Genomic DNA, 25551 nt, shown 5'->3' with positions numbered 1-25551 from the left:
AAAATATATGGCTCGGCAGAACCTCTCCTGATATATTTTCTTCAACTCGCCTAATAAATTTAAATTTATCAGACAGTAACCTAATATTCATTCTCTATGAAAACTTGCTTATATTTGTTTATTCTGTTCATAGAATGTAAAATTGAAATTTAGAAATTTTTTTGTAAACTGAATAAAATATGTAAAAAGATCCTTTGGAAACAAGAAAAATAAGGCAGTCTCGGTTTGATCGAGTCTCTTCATGAAAGGTAATGGAAAATGCAACACAACTCATGCCCCCCTCCCCCTCCCCCACTAACACCGGCTTAAGAGGAATTATATTACACAGATATTGAATGGACGCCATGATCCCAAAAGACAAGATAATACCAGATGTTTTTTAATATGATTGTGAAACAAACCTTTACGAAATTTATGTGTATTTTTCACTAAGTCAAAGACCATAACTCTGGCCTAGCTGAGTGAAATAAAAATTAATACCAGGTGCACAACTTCACGTGCTATAAAACAATCCTCTAGTGTGTTATGACACAAACTCAATTACATTTTCAGATAAATGGGACACAAACTTTATTTGTTGACTTAGTCAAAGGCCATAACTCTGGTCTTGCAAAATGAAATAATAAAAAAACCTCACAGGCACAAATTCACGTGCTGGATTATATGAAATAAGGCAATGCCTCAATCAGGAATCGTTACTGATATACGATACTGCCCATGAATGTACTGATGTGCAAGACGTTGTGGTTCGGACAAGTTATGTCGACGCTTATTACGCACAAGGAAAAAACGTATTCTTCCAAAAAATCCGAAGTCAGACGCTCTGTACACGTGCCGGAAGACCACATTTTTTAATTCGATAGTATATCTCATTCGGTATATGTCTCATGTTACCGTAGAGGGATCCATTCCAATTTTCGTTGCTTAGCGACGAAAATCAGTAGGATCGATTCCCGTATATTTCTACATGGCTTCTTGAATCTAATCTATGTAAAATATGTTTCAAGAAATTTGAAACACAACTTGAAGCACTATATTTACATTTCTCACTAAGTTAAGGAGCAAAACTCCAGTCTGGTTGAGTGAGATACCAAACAAAGTCAAGGGCCGTAATTCTGGTCTGGTTGAGTGACATTTCTAACAAAACCTCAGGTGCACAACTTCACATACTGAATATTATTCCTGTAATGTTTCATAATACTGGGTCAAATACTTCATGAGATACATACGACGCAAACTTGTGCCCTTTTTATGCATATTTTTGACTAGCTTGGTTTAACGTCCCTTTCAACCGGAAGAGTCATATCTGGGAATCTAACTCACTATCTCCTGTTTAGTAGTCAAACATCACAAAGACGTTTTTATTTTACTAAGTCAAGTGCCATAACTCTGGTCTGCCTGTTGATCTCCCAAATTAAAATCTCTGGTGCACAACTTCTCGTGCTCAATAACAATCCTGTGAGGTTTGATGACTCTGAGTGAAATCCTTGTGAACGACACAAATTCGGACTGGTATTTAAGTAGATACTCATTTGTTCCCCCTATTGTTCTTTTAGCCACGTAAAAGAAAAATAGCCACATAAAAGCTTACGGAATTAATGACATCAAAGAAAAAGTACAGTTACCTATTGTTCCTATAGCCACCTAAGTATGCAAATGTGGGCTGACGGACAGCTGTTAGTGCTCCCCCCTATTTTTTGTTGTGTGTGTGTGTGTGTGTGGGGGGGGGGGGGGTGTAGGTGGGGGACAACACTAAGAACAAGTACGGGGAGATTATTTAGCGCCGCTTCGCGATGCTTGAAGACTGCTGTTGTGTCAGTTGATAAAATGTATACAATTGTTTTGTTAGATTCACAGTCACACCGATACAAGTCCAAATGACAGCCTTTTCAGCTTTGGTGGCGGAGGAAGGCACCAGGTGTCTCTCCGGGCATCATTTTATCACCGAAAGGCACATGGATAGAACCACCAGCCTTCCATAAGCCGGGTAGATGGCTTCGTCACATGAATTATACACCCCAAGCTAGGTTCAGAACCTACAATTGTGTTGGGTAATAGGGGCGAATGCAAACGGCTACAGAGACCCAAAATTCTACAAGAATATCATTTTGAAGCAGAGAAATTAGCCAAGCAAACTAATACCAGACTCGGTTTAACTGTATCTTTAAATGAGAGTAAATGAAATGTTAATCACTCCTTACGCCCTTGGAGCCAGTTTAAGGTACTTCCGCACGTTTGGATCAAAATATTTTCTACAATTTAGAATTTGATTAAACCTCGATTTTTCAGAACTTTATAATTTACTTAGAACATTCGGCAGGCGTCGTGAGTTTGATTTTTCTGCTAGACTGATTTGAAAAATATGGACCTCAAACAAGTTTCCATAATATGCGTCCATGGGAAAATCACAGTTTTGATAACATTTTACAGTCGTAAATAAACACATGTTCTATAATACAGTGAAATAAAGTTCATAGGTCCGTGTGCTCATTTTTGAAATATTGTCCAAGATGTAGGCAGTGTAACTAAAACTACAAACTTCAAGTAGGAACTATCTATTTTAGATATATGTGTGGTTAACTGCATCAAAGACTGAAAAAAAAATATTAAAACATCATTTCCTGAAAAAGAGTTATTTGAGCTGAAAAAAATGATCCCGGGTGAAATATTTTGAAAAAATGGAGACAACTCTGCTAAGACTTTATGGTAGGTTTAGGTGGCTGTTGACCTAGAACCTCATGCAAACTATGCACTTTTTACCTCTAGGCAGGGAAAAAGCATGCATACTTGCCACATGGATTAGCAATCTGAATAGAAAACTAATACATCCAATAATTTCACTATATAAACAGATTGTTTCCCTTGTGTAAAGAAGGCTTAGGGTAAGTCTCTACAAGATGTAAGAGCTGTGATTGGAAATTATTTAACGTGCCAAATGTTAATATCATATTTTATCTTGTAAAAAAGATATTTAAATAAATTAGCTCAAGAGCTGCCATTAATTCATAAAACTATGCATTTTCGTATACCGAGTCCAGGCTTTATTCTACTTACAGTTTATCTAACGTGCAAAATGCAATTACATAGATACTGAACGGACTCCATAACCCCAGGTGAGCAGAGAATATAAGATTGAGTCTCACAAACACAATTACCATATCCCTTATGATTTTTCCTGTGATATTAATTAATAATTTTGTCAATTTAAATCATAGCAGTTAATATGACGCCGCATAAACCTTTGATATGGGACACCACTATAAATACACACCACTATAAATACACAAGAAAGTCATCTGTAAATGTAAAGCGTGTGTAAAACGCAATAAAATATATCAAACGCGCTGAAAAAGGAGTGACAAATAAAATAGTTTAGTATTATTTGTGCTTCTCAAAATATCTTGTTTGTTTATTAAATTGTTTATCAATAGATCAAATTGAAAAAAGAAGGTTATGTGTGAGTATAGAGCTGAATATAAACCATTGAAATCTCGGAATATTTCATTGTCATACTTTTATGTCGGGGAATACTAACAACAGTTATGCTTGTCAAGCAAATCGTTTTGATATAGGAGTGTGGTAACAGATATTTTCATTGCTGAACGTTTCAGTCGCTATAAGATGTTACATATTAAATTTTAGGAGGAAGTCTTCTAGTACTCAAGGTAAGACATTTTGTTTAGTGTATGCGAAATCATGGTACGGTACTGCGATAAATGCAATCTGACTCCATACCCGAAAGAGGGTCTTGTATGAGTAGGGTTTCAATTTTCCTGTACTGACTCCATACCCGAAAGAGGGTCTTGTATGAGTAGGGTTTCAGTTTTCCTGTACTGACTTCATACCCGAAAGAGGGTCTTGTATGAGTAGGGTTTCAGTGTTCCTGTACTGACTCCATACCCGAAAGAGGGTCTTGTATGTGTGGGGTTTCAATTTTCCTGTACTGACTCCATACCCGAAAGAGGGTCTTGTATGTGTGGGGTTTCAATTTTCCTGTACTGACTCCATACCCGAAAGAGGGTCTTGTATGTGTGGGGTTTCAATTTTCCTGTACTGACTCCATACCCGAAAGAGGGTCTTGTATGTGTGGGGTTTCAATTTTCCTGTACTGACTTCATACCCGAAAGAGGGTCTTGTATGTGTGGGGTTTCAATTTTCCTGTACTGACTCCATACCCGAAAGAGGGTCTTGTATGAGTAGGGTTTCAATTTTCCTGTACTGACTCCATACCCGAAAGAGGGTCTTGTATGAGTAGGGTTTCAGTTTTCCTGTACTGACTTCATACCCGAAAGAGGGTCTTGTATGTGTGGGGTTTCAATTTTCCTGTACTGACTCCATACCCGAAAGAGGGTCTTGTATGTGTGGGGTTTCAATTTTCCTGTACTGACTCCATACCCGAAAGAGGGTCTTGTATGTGTGGGGTTTCAATTTTCCTGTACTGACTCCATACCCGAAAGAGGGTCTTGTATGTGTGGGGTTTCAATTTTCCTGTACTGACTTCATACCCGAAAGAGGGTCTTGTATGTGTGGGGTTTCAATTTTCCTGTACTGACTCCATACCCGAAAGAGGGTCTTGTATGAGTAGGGTTTCAATTTTCCTGTACTGACTCCATACCCGAATGAGGGTCTTGTATGTGTGGGGTTTCAATTTTCCTGTACTGACTCCATACCCGAAAGAGGGTCTTGTATGAGTAGGGTTTCAGTTTTCCTGTACTGACTTCATACCCGAATGAGGGTCTTGTATGTGTGGGGTTTCAATTTTCCTGTACTGACTCCATACCCGAATGAGGGTCTTGTATGAGTAGGGTTTCAATTTTCCTGTACTGATAAAAATCCAAAAGGCTTAAATTTAAAAAAGCCTTATTTCGAAATCAACGTAAATTAAATATAGCAGAAACCTTAGAGCAACTGTCACTTTTCATTACATACACAAATTACAATTAATCTATATGCATCATTATGAATATTGGAGACCCAGCCAAGTAATACCTAATAATACATTCATAAATTATCGAGATATTTATCTTTTAGTAGGACAGGAATATTATATTAATTATTTGGTTTGATAGTCGGAAATATGTGGGGTCAGTTTGATAAATGGAGGAGGGGCAAAACGTTAGCCGAGTCACAAATCTATCATACTGAGAGGGAGGAGGGGCGAAACGTTAGCCGAGTCCCAATATCTATCATACTGAGAGGGAGGAGGGGCGAAACGTTAGCCGAGTCCCAATATCTATCATACTGAGAGGGAGGAGGGGCGAAACGTTAGCCGAGTCCCAATATCTATCATACTGAGAGGGAGGAGGGGCGAAACGTTAGCCGAGTCCCAATATCTATCATACTGAGAGTCACTAACACATCCTATAATTGATTTGTTTATCGAACACTTATTTTTAGCCTAGATCGCCATTAAAATCTACTGATCATCCACAAAAAATATAGGGTGTCACCACCTGACCATCTTTTACCAATGAAAACGGCAGAATCTTACGGCAGGTAAAACTTAAAGCAATGTTTAATCATATCATTTGTCAGTAAGAGTGGTCTGTTGCTGCTGACAATGTTTAATCATGTCATATGTCAGTAAGAGTGGCCTGTCGCTGCTGACAATGTTTAATCATGTCATATGTCAGTAAGAGTGGCCTGTCGCTGCTGACAATGTTTAATCATATCATATGTCAGTAAGAGTGACCTGTCGCTGCTGACAATGTTTAATCATATCATATGTCAGGAAGAGTGGCCTGTCGCTGCTGACAATGTTTTATCATATCATATGTCAGGAAGAGTGGCCTGTCGCTGCTGACACTGTTTGATCATATCAATTTTCAGCATAATGAGGATCAGGATGACCAACCCACCTAATATTTTGATACCGTACAGACGGGGAAATCGCTCAATTAATGTAACATTTTTGCTTCTTTGACTGATTTTAACAATATAAACAGCGTCGAAGACAGGGACACGTGTGTATTCCTTGGCACAAAGCGTCTGCCGGACATTTCTTTTTTTTTTCACGGACCAAATGTGTAGATAATATACCCACTGGGGTTTGGGAGAAGTGTTTAAAGAAAGTATTGAGAATGTGTGACAGACACTTTTTGCCAAGGAAAGCACTCGTTTTCCTTTCTTCGGTGCTTTTTACCTAATTTAAGTCCGACTAGTAATAAAAAAAGATATCAGCAAAAATGTTACCTGTTTCGAGTTATTTTTACCGTGTGTACGATACCGAAAAGTCACATAGGTCGGTCACCCTGGATGCCGATCTAATATTGTTTTTTCCCCTCAAATGCATTAAAGTGTATACACATGTAACCTAGATACAGGACTGCAGCTAGCGGTTATTTATTTGTGGGGAACACTATACATTATTTTAGTTTAAACATATTTATTCCCAAAGCGTGCCTCAACACATATGTTTTAAGTTCGATGCTTTTCAGTAATTTTGTACATACTTACTGGTATACTGAACAAAATAAGTAACGTCCGTTGTGTTAAGTGCAGATATACGTAAATATGAACAGAAGGGTTAAATTATTTTTATATGTATTACAAGAGTATTTCAATGTAAATTTTATCGATCTACGTTTACGGAAAACTGATGAAATAGTAGTGGTCGTACACCAAAATCACACATTAACCTTGAGCATCGAGGACTGCATAGCGTCGTTGGCGTATAGAACCGACAATTGTATTGATATCGGTCTGTGGAATATTGTTCCACTCCTGAATCAAGGATTGTGTTAGTTCATTGACGTTCGACGGTGGAATAGGGCGACGTCTAACACGCTGGTCCAAATTATCCCACAGGTGTTCAATGGGATTCAGATCTGGGCTTTTGGCAGGCCAGTAATTAATAAATACAATGTTATTCGTCCTGAGAAAATTCACAGTATCTCTAGCTGTATGGCTTGTGGCATTATCCTGTTGAAACAGAGTATTATTGACATTATTTTGAAACAGCGGGATGACGTGCCTCGCAAGAATCTCGTCATAACACAGCCATCCACGTAGACCACCTTGCGTAAAGTTTGGTCAGATATTCGGTTGTTATGTGTACCAGAGGTGTAGCGGCAGTTAGAAACTGTTACGTAGGTGGGTGTTCATGAAATAGCGGTCTTGCCCAGGCGTCGTGACGCGCGGACGTCCACTTGGTGGAGTTCTAGGCATATCAAAAAGAAAGAAAACTTAATAAATTTCTTTTTTTTTCAACGTCTTTTCTTATTGACAACAAAGTTAAAAGGTTTGATTTTATAAACACGGATTTTACTGGTCCGCACATGCACGAGGAAATCGAGTTCACCGTTTTATTTTTCAGTAATGCGTACATTCGAGTTATAATTGGTTTTATTTGTCACACAATCGTTCATCCGGAAATATGTAGGCTATTTGGCATGTTGATTTTTTTGTCCGTAAATAGCCAATCGCAAAGCAGACTTGTACCCGTCTATATTTCATATACAACAGTTGCGTTGTATATATATCGGGGGAAACTTGGGCAAAAAACGCGTGAATTTCGTGTCAATTTACCATCTAACAATACAGGCTAACGCCGGAGTTAAATGACCTTGCAATATTCTCACCAGTTATCAATGGGATAAAAAATAAGACTGACTTGGAGGTAAATTCAGTTGACAACGTTTAAATATTAATATTGTAAAAATGACCCCATGTTATTAGATATCAATAAAAATGAATAACAATAAACTACATATTTGTAGTGTAGAACCAACTGGGTAAAAACGTAATTTACACATTCACTGAAACGTTTCCAACAGTTGTAACTTTTTATGTTCACTTGTTATAAAAAAGACATGTCAGCACGATCCTTACATTTGCAATCAACTGGATCCAGTTGTTCAAAACTTTAACAGGCGAGTGAGTTAACGGTCGATTAACTTTATCAGTAGATTTCGAGAGTTTAGAAAACGTAGAATATCTAATGTACTTGTTAAGGGGGCGCATACTTTGAAATTAGAAAAAAGTGGGTGGGGTATTATAAAATTTACCTGCAAAAAAGTACAAGGTTTTGGTAAATGAAATGAATACTGTTTCAACTGTTATAAGTACACAAAGGATTGCTCACTAAAATAAAAATGAGAAAAACTGAAACAAGAAAGTTATTGTTGAATTACATAAGACTTCTTGTGTACATTCAAAGTCAACAATTAAGACTTTTTGGTGCGAAAATAATAGTGCTTCACTTTGTCCAAACATTTATCAATGTCCTACAGATTCTAATTTAAAGAAAGAATGTGAAATAAGTTCACTGTCTTGCTTTTCATTTCGCATATGTGAGCTAAAACACATTATTTAGTTTGTTTACAAAGTAGTGCATAAGAAAAGATACGGTGGTCAAGGAATGCCACATTACAAAACTAAAAGAGTATATTCCCCTTAATACATTAAACATTTATCATTACAGAAGTCTAGTGGCTTACAATAAAGGCCTAGAAATGTTGCCATTATTAATTTTTAACTTGGTATTCATGAACTACAATGCACTTAAATATCAAAACACACTCTACAAACTTTTGAATTGTATTGTCTTAAAATCCCTAAAATAAGGTATGAAATTTGGTTGAGAGGTCCAATCAATGTGTATATGTGCAAAAGCAACATTCTAATCTTGTTCACAAAAGTTACTAATAAACAGCAGGAATGTCAATGATCAAAACTGGACGAATATACAGTTATCCTCACTTTAATGTCATTTATAATTTGTCCTTGAATTCTCCACCATACTTTTCATAATTCTGTTTGCACGAGTTGCACGAGAATGCTGTCATTCACGTAAAAAAACGGGGTCAAATAAGTTGTAAATGCAATATCATCTAAACGTAATTAATGGATTATGCAGTTCAAGATAAACTTTATCTCATAACGTAACGAACATGTATAATGTTGTAACAACAACTTTACTTACACTGATTTAAGTAGCAGTCGGTTTATAAGTGACTTTATTGATTCATTTTGTGTTTTGTTATTGTTGTCAAAAAGTATAACGGAAGTGCCTCACAACTGAAGCGGAAACCAGTTTGATGCGCAAACAAGTCCACTGTAAGTAATATTATTTGACAAATGTCCACAGAAATTAATAATTTTCTAATATTAAAGACGAATATCTGAATAGGATTCATTATTTGATAAGAAATTATAATCATCGACATGTTTTTTTAAAAATCGTACACGTGCTGACACCTAAGTTGTCTCCCGTTGTTTATTAGAATTACCTTTCGTCCGGCGCAGTAATACATTTGCAGTGAATCGCCGAGAAGTAGTGGGAAAATTAAAAACCATGTAAACAAACTAAAATTAACCACCTTTTCAAGATGAATTTCAAGTGATCGACATTATGCATTTAACCCCGCCTGACCTGTGTAGCATCTTGGATATCTGTTCTAAGGTATTCATTGTGTAGAATGTCATGTTATGCCCTTGCAATGCTAATCCCACTCTGATTTTTTTGTTTACATTTTTTATCAATGAGAAATATGGCGTCCATCCCGAGATGAACAGATGTGGCGTTAAATTTTTACATGTTTAAGGAAACCTGGTGTGTTAGAAAGAAAATCTCATCCCTTCAACATTATTTGGAACACTGTTATTGTAAAAAACCTGTATTTTCCTTATAGAAAAGCTTAATATTTAGTGTTGAATGTACTTTCACAAAGACCTCTGTTTTCCTATTACATTCATAGTACCACATCCTTATCCACAAAATACTGAATATTACAGGTGTCCATCAGTATTATATCAGTTTAGGAATATGTTTTTTATTTTCCCACCATCGATTTCTTGAATATGCACCCCTTCCGCATTGCTGTATGAACTGTGAATGTAGCAATATGCGTCCCCTTAAGGATTATAAACACTAAACCATCTTTACAGTAAAATTAAAACATCATACAAGTGTTTCCCACCCACCAAGACTAGTATCATAAATAGAAATTTAACAGGCGGTTAGATTAACAGCTTAATGCAGTGGTCGTGGGTTCGAGCATAATTGGGGTCACGACCATGACTTCTCATATGACCCCAGTACTAGTTTTCATAGGAAACGGACTCGAGAGTGGTTACAATAAGTTTAAACAGTTAAAGCTTTCATCACAATCGAGCTAAAACAAATTAGTATAAACTAAACTAAACTGAATTACAGTCCGTTAAAGTTTCGAACAACTTGGCCCAGTTAGAATGTAAAACAACTACATCATTCTTACAAGAAGGGCACGATATAGTAAAAGGTATTCGTAGTCCTACGAGCATCTACGCACTAACTATATCCTATATAAATAACTAACTAACTAACTAAATAAATAAATAAATAACCTGGCTATCTTCTTGAATCAACGAATCAACGTATCTGTCATCGTGTTTCGCCAACATGCAAACTCTTCACAAAAACTAATTGTTCAGCATGCAGTCCAATTTTGAGTATTTTTGAGAAATCCATGATTAACTGTTTAGCATTAATTTTGTGATTGCAAATGACTCAAAGTGATGAACATTAAATCTTAGTAAATCCGGTATTTGAGTAAAACTGAATTTATACAAATAACCTGCATTCTTTCATATGCCTTACTGACAATTAAGCGCTAACGGTACAAAGTTGATATTACTCTTATAAAAACACGTTAATCCTAATTTCTATAGAACGCGTGGGAGAGTTTTCAATAATTGCAGTTTTTATGTCGCGTGGTCTAAGTCGGATAGAAAACTCGTGCCGTTGTCTACGGGATATATACAACTCGCTTTGCTCGTTGTATATATCCCGTAGACAACGGCACTCGTTGTCTATCCTATTTTTTTGTACAGAAATCGGAAGTTTCTTTTTTTTGTTCAGTGTATATTGTGTGCGTTTAGATACATATCAGAACAAGTGTATGTTTAAATTACCTTTATATTTTGGTATCATTATCGACCTTTAAAGAGGCACCACAAAATAAATGTATTTTTTTGTATTTCCATGATGGTAATTATACATGCTTTGCATGAAGAAAATGAGGAATACCAAGTATCTAATTACAAATTGACAGTGACATATAAGGCCAAGACAATGTGTTTAATGTCTAAATATATTATTAAATTAATGTAGTAGTATGCACAGTACTTGATGTATTAAGGGGAGTTTAGACCACACTTTGTTTCTGCAGTGTAAGATAGTTATTATTCTATGTTTATAAAACTATACTGAAAAGAGAATGAGTGAATAAGTTTGCAGATGAAGTTGTGAAAACACATTTATTCAGGCAGGGCCTACATTGCATACATATCATCTTGTGGAATAGCTGTATTATACCAGTATTATCAGAATGATTTGCAGGAAGTTCATGTAGGAGGAAACAGTAGGTCACTAGGTCGTGTTGGGTCTTTAAAGGTGCAAAATAAAGACAAATGAATAGACACAAATCTTTAAAAAAGACTACACATTATGAAATATACCACTAAACATTACGATAGCCGTGCAATATTCCCTTGAAATCAACACATGTACAGAGAAACGAATGATTGTTTCTGTATTTTCTTAAACTGACATGGGTGGTAATTTTGTCCTACTTTCATGTAAAAATATCGCTTTTCCGTGATCGGTCGGAAATTCTTCGGGATCACGTGATTTTAAAATTGTTGCAAACGATATATCCGTTTAAAGACGCGCGACAAATAATTGCATTTCAATGATGGTAATTATACACGACTTGCACGAAAATTATGACATGTACAAAATTTAAGTTTAAAATTTACATTGACATAAATTAGGCAAAGACAATGTGTTTAATGTCTAAAATCTTATTAAATTAATGTAGCCATATGCTCATAAATCAGTGTATTTAGGTAAATTTCAATCACATTTTGTTTCTGCAGTGTAAGACAGTTATTCATTTATATTCTTAAAACTATGCTGAAAAGAGATTAATTGAAAAAGTGTGCAGACGAAGTTGTGAAAACACTTTTATTCGGGAAGGGCCTGAATTGTCCTCCCGAAAACTTGTAGTATAGCTGTATATTACCTGTATTATAAGAATGATTTTCATGAACTTTTTGTGAGTTACAAAAATGTTGAATTCCCTGTGCTAAGTTTGTAAAAATCACTATCGTTTGGGCATATAATACATTTTGCATCTATTTATAAATCATAGCCTCGTTTCGGAGGATTCTTCCGAAAAAATCCGAAGATGCGCGACGGAAAACATACTTTCGGTTTGACATAGGCAACATTTTTTGTTAATTTGTTAGTTATTCTTGAACATATTCATGACTATTTGGTCAGATCCGATGCAGTGGGTCATATTTTCAGTAAACAGGAAGTCTCAACTACAAACTCTGATTTTCATATAATACTCGTTATAATAATATAATAATAATGATAATGAAATCTTTATTTAATGAAGGTAACATACAAAGTGTACATAACATGAAAATGAAACGTAAACTTATTTTCAGTATGGCCTTCAGTTAACAACAACAACAATACACATGTATACAAACATTTACGATAAATTTCACAAAATCATATTAAAAAAAAAATATATATATATATATATCAATGATCAATGTATTAAATACGATTAGAAGCTTCCCATTCATCCATCCGACAGACTCTCACATAATTATAAGACTTTTAAAGAGAAAAAACGAACAACAGCAAAACAAAATAATAATAAAATAACTGACATCATGATATGTAAAAACTGTAATAATATAATTATTTTAAGCACTGGACTGTAACATGAACAAATGTCGTTTGATATTATTTTTGAATGTTTGTAATGTATTTGATTCCTTAATTTCAGCAGGTAATTTATTCCAAATATTAACGCTGAAGTACGAGAATGAATCTTTAAGATAATTTGTACGAGGTGTTATACGCAAAACAAGATCTTTGTGAGCTGTTGATCGTAGATTATGCAATTTATTATTTGAGACACTTAATATTTCAGTCATGTAGATCGGTACCATGTTATGCATAGATTTGTAAACCATCACAGCTGTGTGATATTTTACTCTGTATCTAAATTTAAGCCATTTTAGATCATTAAAAAGTTCTAATGTAGGTGACCTTATCGGTCTGTTAAGTATAATCTTGGCCGCTCTTTTTTGTATTACTTGCACTTTATTTATGTAACATTTTGTATCTTTCCCCCAAATAGTACAACAATAATCGAGAATGGGAAGGATATATGCATTATAGTACATCACTTTTGCTTCTTCGCTAAGATAAAAGATGATATTTTTCAGAAGTGCAATTTTTGCATTCAATTTTTTACATACATTGTCTATCTGAGCATGCCAATTTAGTGTATTATCTAGATAAATACCTAACATTTTTTGCACTGTAACATTTTCTAGCTCTATGTCATTTACTTTTAATTTTAGAGCATTACATTTCTTTACTTTCATCGAAGAACCGATTATCATACATTTCGTTTTCTTTGGGTGTAAAGACATGTTGTTTAGAATACACCATTCATTGACATAGTCGAGGTTTTGTTGTAAAGTGTTTTGAATTTCATCTAACTGATAACCGGAGTTATGCAGTGTAGAGTCATCAGCATGTAAGTCTATATTAAGTTCATGATGTATCATTGATATGTCATTGATATATATCAAAAACAATAAAGGTCCTAGAATAGATCCTTGAGGAACGCCCGATTTGACGGTAAGTATGTCTGATTGTAAGTTACCCACCTGGACTAACTGTTTCCTATTTGATAGATAAGACTTAAAAAGACTTAGTGTATTTCCAGAAAAATGGTATAATTTCAATTTGTAAAGTAATATTTCATGGTCGACAAGATCAAACGCCTTTCTTAAATCAAGAAAAATTGTTCCAATTATTTTTCCACTATCAATATCTTGAATCCAAGCATCAATTAATCTAATTAATGCTGTATTGCAAGAATGATTTTTCCTGAATCCAGACTGTTTGTCGTGTATTATACTTGTATTTTGAAAAAATAATTGAAGATGTGTGGCTATGTGGCGCTCATATATTTTGGAAATGGTAGGTAGAAATGAGATTGGGCGATAATGTTCTGCAAGTTCTTTACTTCCTGATTTAATCAAAGCGCTCAAAGCGCTGATGGTGGCTGCTAATCAATGTGTAAAATATTCTTAAGAACGCGACATCTGAGGAATTGTTAATATAAACCGGAAGAACTCTTTTTTTTTCAAAATTGCCTTGGTTATATAATTAATACTTTTTCACTGCCAGTCATTGTTTATATACACACTGATTCAGTCTTTAACGAATAGTTTTGATCCTTTTTGATTATTTGTGACGAAAACTACAACATAAATTACATCGACGATGTTTTACTATAAATAAATAATATAAACTTTTTCTCCAAATCATTCAGCTTTTAAGATTTCTTTCTAAAGCTTTTGGACAGTGCCTGTCATGAATTATATACACACTGATTTGGTCCTTATCAGATATCTGTGAGATTTTTGTGAATGAAAACAACACAAACATACACCACAAATGCACCTCAGAATGTCAGTTCTGCAACCAGTGTATTTTAGAGGTGCATCAATTATCACTCCATCCGTTATACTAAAAAAAATCCGCTCTACACAACAGCAGGCTTCGCAAAAATGCTGGACATTAAGTCAGACAAACTTACAACTTTAGTCAGACCGAGAAAAAATCGAAAAATATGTAACTGGCGAAACGAAACCGTTTTAATTTTTATACATATAGTTGTATCAAATCAGATATATTGAACCGCACCATAAGAAAACCGACATAGTGCGTTTGCGATCAGCATGGATCAAGACCAGCTTGTGTATCCACGTAGTCTGGTCAGGATCCATGCTGTTAACTTTCAAAGCCTATTGCAACTTGAGAAACCGTTAGCGAACAGCATTGACCCTGACCAGACTGTGCGGATCCTCAGCTTGATCTGGGTCCATGCTGGTCACAAATGCACTATGTTGGTTCAAAGAAGTATAAAATACATTATTTTTATAGCTCTTTGGTTGGTTTTCTCATGGTGCGACTCAAACGAATTTAGCTGAAGTGAACAGAATCTGTCTTAAAACAATTTAATTTTTAAGGTGGTCAAATCTGTTATCCGACGACTTGCTATAGACTGCCGTTTCAAAAAGGCGAGTATTAATATCATCGTTAATTGGCAGTATCAGCGCCTGGGGAAATCCACATCCTGTAACTGCTGATTATCGATTTTCTATAAATAGCCTAATTAACATTTGGTCATATTTTCGCCTGTTTAAAACGAAAACGAGACAATGTTGACATTCTTAGATCACTAGGGTTGCATTAATATATCTTACAAGTTGATAGCTACGACGAACATTTAAGTTTATTCTGACATATTTGAAAATTGTTACAACTTGCTGGAAAACCTATGGGAGGTACAAACTGGTATTGTCTATGGACCGGAAATGTTCGGAAACTTTTCCGTTGAATTTCCGTTTCTATTTTTAGCCGTGGATTATTGCTAGCAGAAGTCTTCGTTCTTTATCAAATACAGCCTTATATTTCGGGAGTTATACATGTGACACTGCGGTTAGGAAACATGTTTGAATTTTCAGTCTCTAGATTCCCAGGCTAGGTTTCTACCTTTTCTACGTTATAAGCTACGTGAACTCTAGGGCAGTTCTGTGCAATAGCTAATCAATATCATCGCTCCAGTTCACATGACATGAGGTCATCGTTTATTCACGTGACCATCAATTTGCATATTTGTATTCATACACGTGGTTGTTTTAATTAAAACGTTGACTTCAGTTTGCATTGATTTTAGTCGCCGAATTTACATTAAAAATGATATTAAGGCATATATTGTAGCATTGCATATTATGCACGTTGTGTGGATAATTGTTTCCGTGAAAAGCCTGGAACTATTTTTTGGTTGTGTTGTTAGGATGGTCTTAAGAATTGACAAGATTTCTCAAACTGAGTATTCTTTTTGACACTGGTGGCAGCAGCCACCAAAAATAGGTAAGACACGAGCCTCTTTAAGTTTATCAGGGAAAATCCCAGAGTATATACTGCTATTTATAATTGATGTAATGCATGGAATAATAACATCCCCACAGTGTTTCAAAATTTTAGGCCCTATTCCATCGAGACCTGTAGATTTATCTGTATTTAGTTTAGAAATAATATCTTTTACTTCAAGGGTTGTTATATTGGGAATACTAAAGGCATGTTCTCCTAAGTGTGAATCAAGTGTCTCTTTCAGAGCAGAGAAATTACTTTCAGAAAAAGAAGTTCTTTTTATAATACTTGAAATATTTATGAAATGCTTATTTAACTCATTTATAATGTTTAAATCACTTTCCAGCACTTTATCTGTAGTTTCAAGTTTAGACGGAATAGTGACATTTTTCCTTTGATTTAAGTTAGAAACATCTTTTAAGTTTCTCCAAACGTAGCAAGTATCTTTATTGTTTTCAATGGCTTTATTAAAGAAATTTTTCTTGGCTTATTTTTATCATGGAATTTACTTTATTTCTCAATAACTTGTATTGATCAATGTCTCCATTGGCATGACAGGAGTCACGTGAATGTATCATTGTTCGGATTTTAGTAGTGGACCTTTAAAGACGCATCACAAAATAACTGTATTCTTTTGTATTTCCATAATGGTAATATGTTCGCTCCAACATAAGTCATGTCTCAACGATATCATGTGACAACATCTCAACGACGACTGGTTACGGTATTATTATAAAGTCTGTGAAAAGATTTTTTTGAAGCACTGACATAAAGTGAGCAAGTAATGTATCTCCACGTAATCAGTATTACGTGCGGAAGAAATGACTGATACGCCTGCACGTGATTACAAAATTATGTGTATGCAATAGCTAATTTCTGTGCAAAGTTCTAGAAGTAATGCTTCATGATTCGGATTATCTATTCAGTACTGATTATTGGCGTACGCACGTATTAGTAATTACGTGTTCACGTATTAGCTATAACGTGCAGACTTATTATTTATTACATATGCATGTATAAACTATTATGTGCCCACTTATTGTTATTATTGAAGGGCTTAACGTCACACCGAGACAATTGTAGATCATAAGGCGACTTTTAAACTTTTCATGGTGACGAACGCCCCTAGGTGTCCCTCTGAAACTTTCATGTACGGACGGGCACCCTGGGTAGAGCAAACGACCTACTGCAAGGCGACTGGATGGCTTTCTCACACGAGAGAATTCTACACCCAAAGCGAAATGGGCGACCTTAACTACTTGACCACGGAGGCCTTTCATGCACATAATAACTTACTACATGCGCATATACAATGCCCATTTAAATGATATTTTTTTTTGTAGAATGTATACTCTAAATCCTATTAGAGATCTTGTGGATCTTGCATTAACTCTATAAGAAGATCTTTTGGAAGCATATCTATTGCAACGAAACAAAATCTTTTCACAAGAAGTAGAGGGAAAATGTAAACCTATACGGGATTTCAGTAAATGCATACGATTTAATTGCAAGTTTAAAAAAAACCGAGGTAACAAAATAGCGAAATGTCACGCATAAATTGTGAAAGTAGATTGGATTTAAAAAAAAAAAAAAAATAGAGAAAGGGACGCAGTAAAATGAAAAATGTCAGTATAAAAGATTAGAGTTGATAGATCTAAGCAAATGCACAAGTTTCATAAATTTCCGTCTTAAAAGGAAATTAGGAGAAACAACGCGAAATAATGAAACATTTCAGTAAATGCACGTGTTTAAAACAAGGACGAGGAAGAATGAAATGCAGTAATGTAAACAATTATAAAAGATGTTAGTACCTGCAGAAGTTCCCACAAATGAAGAAACATAAAGGAAAGACAGAGATGTGGTAAATGAATAGGTTTTCATGAACTCTAGTTTGAAAAAGAGACAGAAATGCAGTAAACTACGTAATTATCAGAGATTTATGTTATCGTATGAGCTTTCTTATGGATTAAAGTTTGAAAATTAGAGAATATAAAATCTTCGCACACGTTCACATTCACGGTGTTTTGATATTTCACACCTTACATATTAGGGATATGAAAAGAAACTTATGATTTAATTCTATCCTTTTGTGACATACATGGTCTGCAGTAAATAGCCATTCTACTGTCTTTCCGAGATAGCAACTGTATGAGATAGTACAAGGTTTCAGGTAGGATGCGTGCACGAGAAAATAGGTCTGGATAATTTTTTTACCAAACCTTCCTGCTCCTAACTGCATCCGATACAGCACAGGATGATTTGACATTCCACACTTTATATCCTGTGACATAATACTGTTATTCCCCTTTGCAACGACTTAGTGTAAGATAAGATATGCTTATCAAACCCTTACTCAGCATGATACAATATAATAATCATATTGATTAAGCTAAAACTGTGAATTGCGTATATTTTTCCTCTTATAGTAAATGTATTGTAGCATGAATATCAACTGTGAAAGTTTAATACTTCAATCAGAAGTCTACTGACTATTCTAATATGCTTTCTCTGTTAAAACACTTTTACGCTAGAATGACGTCACGTTAACGTGCGGTGACGTCAATATTTTTGTTGCTACCAAGAAAGAGCGCTACTATATTTTATCTACTGTTTAGGCATATTAGAATCGAAATAATTTATACTAAAACCGTTTTTTAACACTATTTATACACTCGGGCGGTAATACGTCATACAAATAATTTCACTCGGGCTGCGCCCACGTGAAATTATTACACCCGACGTATAACCGCCCATCGTGCATAAATAAGTGTTAAAACCCTCTTTTGCTATAAATTATTTCTTAATTCAAACATGGGAACGAAATGATTAAAAATGTCTAACTTCAGTAAAATACAGTTGTAGCTCGATATCTCGAATTTCAAGCGATCGAGCACTTTACTTCAGACAACCGAAAATTGACTTAAAATGATATTTTATCATGCAACTACTATGCAAAGTGCCTGATCTCACTTGCTTGATATTTTTAAACCGATTATATACTCACGGTACTGGGGTGCAAATCGACAGTGCAGGACCAGCCGACCAAGGTGGTAAACCTTTTTGTTGCGAGAATGAAACGCTGAACATCAACGATTAGAGATTTATTCTGCTCAAAAGAAAGCCTGCCGTTGCCATTGAGAAGATTGTCTACTGACAATGGACATGGAGTAGTGGAGATGAGCTTTTCCCGAATTGTTTGATATTTATGACACCAAAGCAGGTAGTGATATACAGTCTAAGTGCCGCCACAGGTACAAAGGGCGGATTCAGTTAAAGATCTTCTTTGGATATCGTAATTCAGAGAACTGCACCCCAAACGCAGTCGAGCATGCAACATTTGCATATTTCTTGTGCCGCAGTTAAACTGAGGAGAAGACTTTGATAAGTTTTTGTTTAATGCTGATTTGAAAGCTATTAGGGTAGCTGCTTCTTTTGTCGTTTGTGGTAATACATTCCAGTCACGAATTGTTCTGGGCAGAAGTGAAGAATTGAAAGACTTTGTCTTAGAGTTTTCACTTATTATGTTTCTTAGATTGTAGCCTTCGTCGTTAATTTGATCACGACCTGGAATGAGATTAGACATGTAAGAGGTAGTCCATAAAGCATTTTGTAGAATAAGATGAGACGATGTTTTTTCCTCCGCTCTGCTAGTGTCTCCCACTTCAAATCATGTAGTAGCTTCTGGGTGTTGCATAATTTTGTTGCACCGGTTACTATACGAGCTGCTTCGTAATGAACGGCCTCAATATCATTTTTCAGAGCTTCACTACAGTTGTCCCAGACAACATCTAAGTACTCAAGAAGAGGGTGAATAGATGAACAATACATTCGTTCAAGGCTAGAGCGGTTAAGTACAAATTTCAGCGACCGCATTATTCCAATCCTCTGCCATGCTTTTTTCAGTATAATGGAAATACGGGATGACCACTTCAAGACGGTTGAGAAAGTTAGTCCGAGATGTTTATGGCTAGTTACTTCTTTGATTGCTGCGTTATAGATAACATTGGATGATGTTGTTTGGAAAGTTTACGTGAGAAGACCATGAATTCGGTCTTTGATGGATTGAAAGGTACTAACTAGGGCTTAGACCAAGAATGAATACAGATCAGCTCACGCGGAAAACCCATTCTACTCGATCCTCGGAGGATGGCCAAAACGAGTACCAAGGCTCCGATTCGAGGTTTCTTCGAGTCAGCCAGTTTCCGTCAAGGAATTTCGCTGTCTGACTCCGAGGATTTATGCGAAGTCACTCAAGGAAATCCTCGGATTGACTCGAGATGGAATCCAATTAGCGGAATACACACCTGTATTGGTTTCTTTTGTTCCCGAGTCACTTGGCGGAATTCCTTAGAGTGACTCCGAGACGAATAAATAATTACCTATACTTTAATAGGGTTTTCGAGTACCTTCGAGGACAGATTTCAGATTACATGGAGCAAGATAATTTTATTTTACGTAGTGATACGCGAAAATAAAACAACAACAAAAAACAAAGAAACTTATGAATAATTATAATAGCATCTTTGTATTTTACATTTGTAACATTTTATGACTTTGTGAGTGGATAAGGCAGCAATAATTTTCCCTTTAATAAATGAAGAACCATTTCTTCTATAATTTTAAAATACAAAGATCACTATTCTTTAACGGACATTATCTTAAATTTTATCTAGTTTTATATACATGTAGTTCTTAATTTAGTTCAATATACATAAATCTGTTTCTGAAATTAATTTGTCAGAAACTATATCAATTGATTCCTTAATTTCAGCAGGTATTTTATTCCAAATATTAACGCTGAAGTACGAGAACGAATCTTTAAGATAATTTGTACGAGGTGTTATACACAAAACAATATCTTTGTGGGCTGTTGATCGTAGATTATGCAATTTATTATTTGAGACACTTAATATTTCAGTCATGTAAATAGGTACCATGTTATGCATAGATTTGTAAAACATCACTGCTGTGTGATATTTTACCCTGTTACTAAATTTAAGCCATTTTTAGATCATTAAAAAGTTCTAATGTAGGTAACCTTATCGGTTTGTTAAGTATAATCTTGGCCGCTCTTTTTTGTATAACTGGCACTTTATTTATATAACATTTTGTAACTTTTCCCTAAATAGTACAACTAGAAGATGCTTTTGTAGAAAAGCGCATGTCTCCCCCAATGCAAAGTTGTATAGACAAAAAGTCAAAAGGGGACAGGAGCAAAAGTCAAAGAGACACTGATGGTTGGCTGCAATAGGGATCATCTACTTGGCATGTCCAATAATACAACTAAGTTTCAACATCCTGGGCCTAGTGGTTCTCAAGTCATGAATTAGAAACGGTTTTCCATGTTCAGGCCCCTGTGACCTTGACCTTTGATCGAGTGACCCCAAAATCAGTATGGGTCATCTACTCTGCATGTCCAATCATCCAATCATCCAAACTTCAACATTCTGGGTCAAGTGGTTCTAAAGTTATTGATTGAAAAGAAATCTCTACGTTCAGCCCCCTGTAACCTTTACCTTTGATGGAGTGGCCCCAAAAACAATAGAGGTCATCTACTCTGTAAGTCTTATCAACCTATGAAATTTGAAGGTTCTTAAATTATAGACTGGAAATAAATTTCCATGTTCTGTCCGCTGCGACCTTGATCTTTAATAGAGTGACACCAAAAACAATATGGGTCATCTACTCTGTAAGTCCTATCACCGTATGAAGTTTCAACATTCTTGGTTCTCAAGTTACTGACAGGAAATGAATTTCCATGTTCTGTTCGCTGCGACCTTGACCTTTAATAGAGTGATCCCAAAATCAATAGGGGTCATCTACTCTTCATGTCCAATCATCCTATGAAGTTTCAACATTCTGGGTCAAGTGGTTCTTAAGTTATTGACCGGACATGTTTTTCCATGTTCAGGCCACTGTGACCTTGACCTTCAATAGAGTGACCCCGAACCAATAGGGGTCATCTACATCTACTGTATGTCCAATCATCCTATAAATTTTCAACATTCTGGGTCAAGCGGTTCTCAAGTTATTGATCGGAAATAGATTTCTATGTTCGGTTCGCTGAGACCTTGACCTTTATTAGAGTGACCCCAAAATCAATAGAGGTCATCTGCTCTGCATGACCAATCATCCTTTGAAATGTTTCAATAATATGGGTCAAGTGGTTCTCAAGTTATTGATCGGAAATTGTTTTCCATGTTCAGGCCCCTGTGACCTTGACCTTCAATAGAGTGACCCCAAAAACAATAGAGGTCGCCTACTCTGTAAGCCCTGCCATCCTATGAAGTTTGAAAGTTCTAGGTCAAATGGTTTTCCAGTTATTGATCCGAAATGAGGTGTGACGGACGGAAAGACGGACGGACGGACAGGGCAAAAACAATATGTCTCCCCCAGTTGTGGGGGAGACATAATAATCGAGAATGGGAAGGATATATGCATTAAAGTACATCAATTTTGCTTCTTCGCTAAGATAAAAGATGACATTTTTCAGAAGTGCAATTTTTGCATTCAGTTTTTTTACATACACTGTCTATCTGAGCATGCCAATTTAGTGTATTATCTAGATAAATACCTAACATTTTTGCACTGTAACATTTTCTAGCTCTGTGTCATTTATTTTTAATTTTAGAGCAATACATTTCATAACTTTCATCGAAGAACCGATTATCATACATTTCGTTTTCTTTGGGTGTAAGGACATGTTGTTTAGAATACACCATTCATTGACGTAGTCGAGTTTTTTTTGTAAAGTGTTTTGAATTTCAGTTAACTGATAACCGGAGTTATGCAGTGTAGAGTCATTAGCATATAAGTCTATATTAAGGTCATGATGTATCATTGATATGTCATTGATACATATAAAAGACAGTAAAGGTCCTAGAATAGACCCTTGAGGAACGCCCGATTTGACGGTAAGTATGTCTGATTGTAAGTTACCCACTTGGACTAACTGTTTCGTATTTGATAGGTAAGACTTGAAAAGAAAAATGGTATAATTTTAATTCGCGGTCTCCAGTTAATCCATGACAACGCTGCGGCTCACCATCGTTCAAATGTTTCTGAAAAAGTGTTACAAATCAATCATCCCGCATATTCACCAGATCTATGTCCCGGCGCAAATATTTATCGAATAAACTACTTGGTAATGGCAGTTTTCAGTTATTTAAGACCATACCGAGGGAAGACTACTCTGCAGCGTTTATCCCTTGCAGAAAGGCGCGGTAGTCAAGGGCGAATACTTTTCAGGGATAAACTGAATTTGAAGTCTGTACTATATTCAAACACGATGTCATTATTTTCAGAATGACCTTCGTAAAATCATCCGCAGACACCCCTCTTTAAAATCAAACATCAATAAGGCTTATATCTGACATGGAAAATGGCCTTAGTGGCACCATATACTGATATGGACTACATTCGAGTGAACCATGGAGACACATCCGGCGAATTACTACCTTCATGCCTTATAATGGAGGCAGGGGACAGTAAATTAAAAAATTCCACAAATTTGCGTTGATACCTGTGCGAAATAAACCTTGAAAAATACAATTTTGAGAAATGTCAGTGAAGCGAGGATCAAATGTTTTGCATATACTTAACACTTTATCATGTGACATTTTCAGCCTGTCTATTCCGTTGTTTAAATAATAAAAACATGTGAGGAAGCCATCCAGCTGGCTTACGGAAGGTCGGTGGTTCTAACCAGGTGCCCGCTCGTGATGAAATAATGCACGGAGGGGCATCTGGGGTCTTCCTCCACCATTAAAGCTGGAAAGTCGCCATATGACCTATCATGTGTCGGTGCGACGTTAAATCCAAAAAAAAAAAAAAAAAAAAAAATAATAATAATAAAAACGAGTAAAACTCGTAAGGACACTAATGTTTGGGACAAAAATGTACCAAAGTGCACACCTTGCATGACCTGTCTCATGTTATCTGCAAATGACTGACCTAAAACATATGCATATTTTTTAAAGGATGTAACAAGACAAACAAGAGTGCCAGAATGTCACAATATACGCCCGTCACAGCAAATTAGCAAATAGCACCTGTATTTGCAAATTGAATTTTGTGGTTATTTAGTAATTATTGTAATTCTTTTGTTTTTCTAAGTCCACAAAAAACTCCTTACCAGATAGAGATACCTTAAAATACACCTAAAATTTGAAAGTAGCATCTATGTTGTACTACAGAAAAGTGGTCTTGGTTTTTCCTTATGGTCAATTATAAAAAAGTTACAATATAAGTTATTTATAGTAACAACTAAGGGAAGTTAATCTTAAAAAAAAGAAAAAAAATCTTAAAAGAAAAATTGTAAGTCCACACAAAAATCCAAACCAGGTAGAGATAGGTCAAAATACACCTCAAAATTGTATGTAACATGCATGTTGTACTACAGATATTTTTCCCTACGACTAGTAATGAAAAAGTTACAATATAAGCTATATATAGTAACAACAAAGGGAAGTAATTCTAAAGAAGGGACCTGCGCATGACACTCCGTCTCATGATGGTGTACAATTGTGCCAAGTTACATAAAAAATCCCTCCATGTATGAAGAAGAAATGCTCCGGACAAAGTAATTCTTGCATCTGACCTTTGGTCTCATGATGGTAAACAATTGTGCAAAGTAACATCAAAATCCCTCCAGGCATGAAGAAGATATGCTTTGGACAAAGTCATTCTTGAATTTGACCTTTGACCTCTAAGTGTGACCTTGACCTTAGACCTAGGGACCTGGTTCTTGCGCAAGACACTCCGTCTCATGATGATGAACAATTGTGCCAAGTTTCATCAAAATCCCTCCAGGCATGAAGAAGATATGTTCCGGACAAAGTTTTCATTATTGTATCCTTTGACCTCTAAGTGTGACCTTGACCTTAGACCTAGGGACCATGTTCTTGCGCTTGACACTCCGTCTCATGATGTTGAACAATTGTGCAAAGTAACATCAAAATCCCTCCATGCATGAAGAAGATATGCTTTGGACAAAGTCATTCTTGAATTTGAACTTTCACATCTAAGTGTGACCTTGACCTTAGACCTAGGGACCTGGTTCTTGCACACGACACTCCGTCTCATGATGGTGAACAATTGTGCCAAGTTTCATCAAAATCTCTCCATGGATGAAGAAGATATGCTCCGGACAAAGTCTGTGGACGCCGCCCGCCCAACCGCTCGCCCGCCAGGGGCGTTCCATAATATGTCTCGTTTTTCAAACGGGCGTATAAAAATGATGGCAAGAAAAGTGTTTCATAACCGTTTACTTTTTTGGCAAATTTGAGCTGAATCTAGATGGTCGGATGACAGTTTCCGTTTCGTCCGATTCTGGAGTTTATGCATCTCCTACTTTGCTCATTTGAAGTGCTGATGAGAAAGTTGAATTTGTTTGAAGATAAAAATAGAGTTTTATATATTTTGTTAATATTTCCCCTTCATTTTGGTACTTAGCATGCTTTATCTTTAGAAATGTGGAAGAAACTATGTTAAAGCAAGGCACTCTCTCACTGCTTAGGGTGTCCTTAATCGGCGTAATCGGATAGGACAACCGCAATCTGACTAAAGTACGTCTCCAATTATACGCTACG

At 35.8% G+C, this 25551-nt stretch overlaps 1 protein-coding gene across 2 annotated transcripts in view; it reads left to right on the top strand.

Annotated features, from left to right (window-relative positions):
- Positions 1-3342: 3342 nt before the first annotated feature.
- Positions 3343-25551, top strand: part of LOC123546995 (dopamine receptor 1-like) — a 527538-nt gene continuing 505329 nt past the window's right edge. For both annotated transcript variants that reach the window (XM_053551313.1, XM_045333716.2), the window contains exon 1: positions 3343-3665. The gene's annotated coding sequence lies outside the window, so the exon portion shown is untranslated. The remainder of the gene's footprint in view (positions 3666-25551) is intronic.

The sequence above is a fragment of the Mercenaria mercenaria genome, chromosome 9 (genome assembly GCF_021730395.1).
Source record: "Mercenaria mercenaria strain notata chromosome 9, MADL_Memer_1, whole genome shotgun sequence".
NCBI classification, from domain to species: domain Eukaryota; kingdom Metazoa; phylum Mollusca; class Bivalvia; order Venerida; family Veneridae; genus Mercenaria; species Mercenaria mercenaria.
Note: the sequence above shows the minus strand (reverse complement) of the source record. Positions and strands in the feature narration are given on the sequence as shown.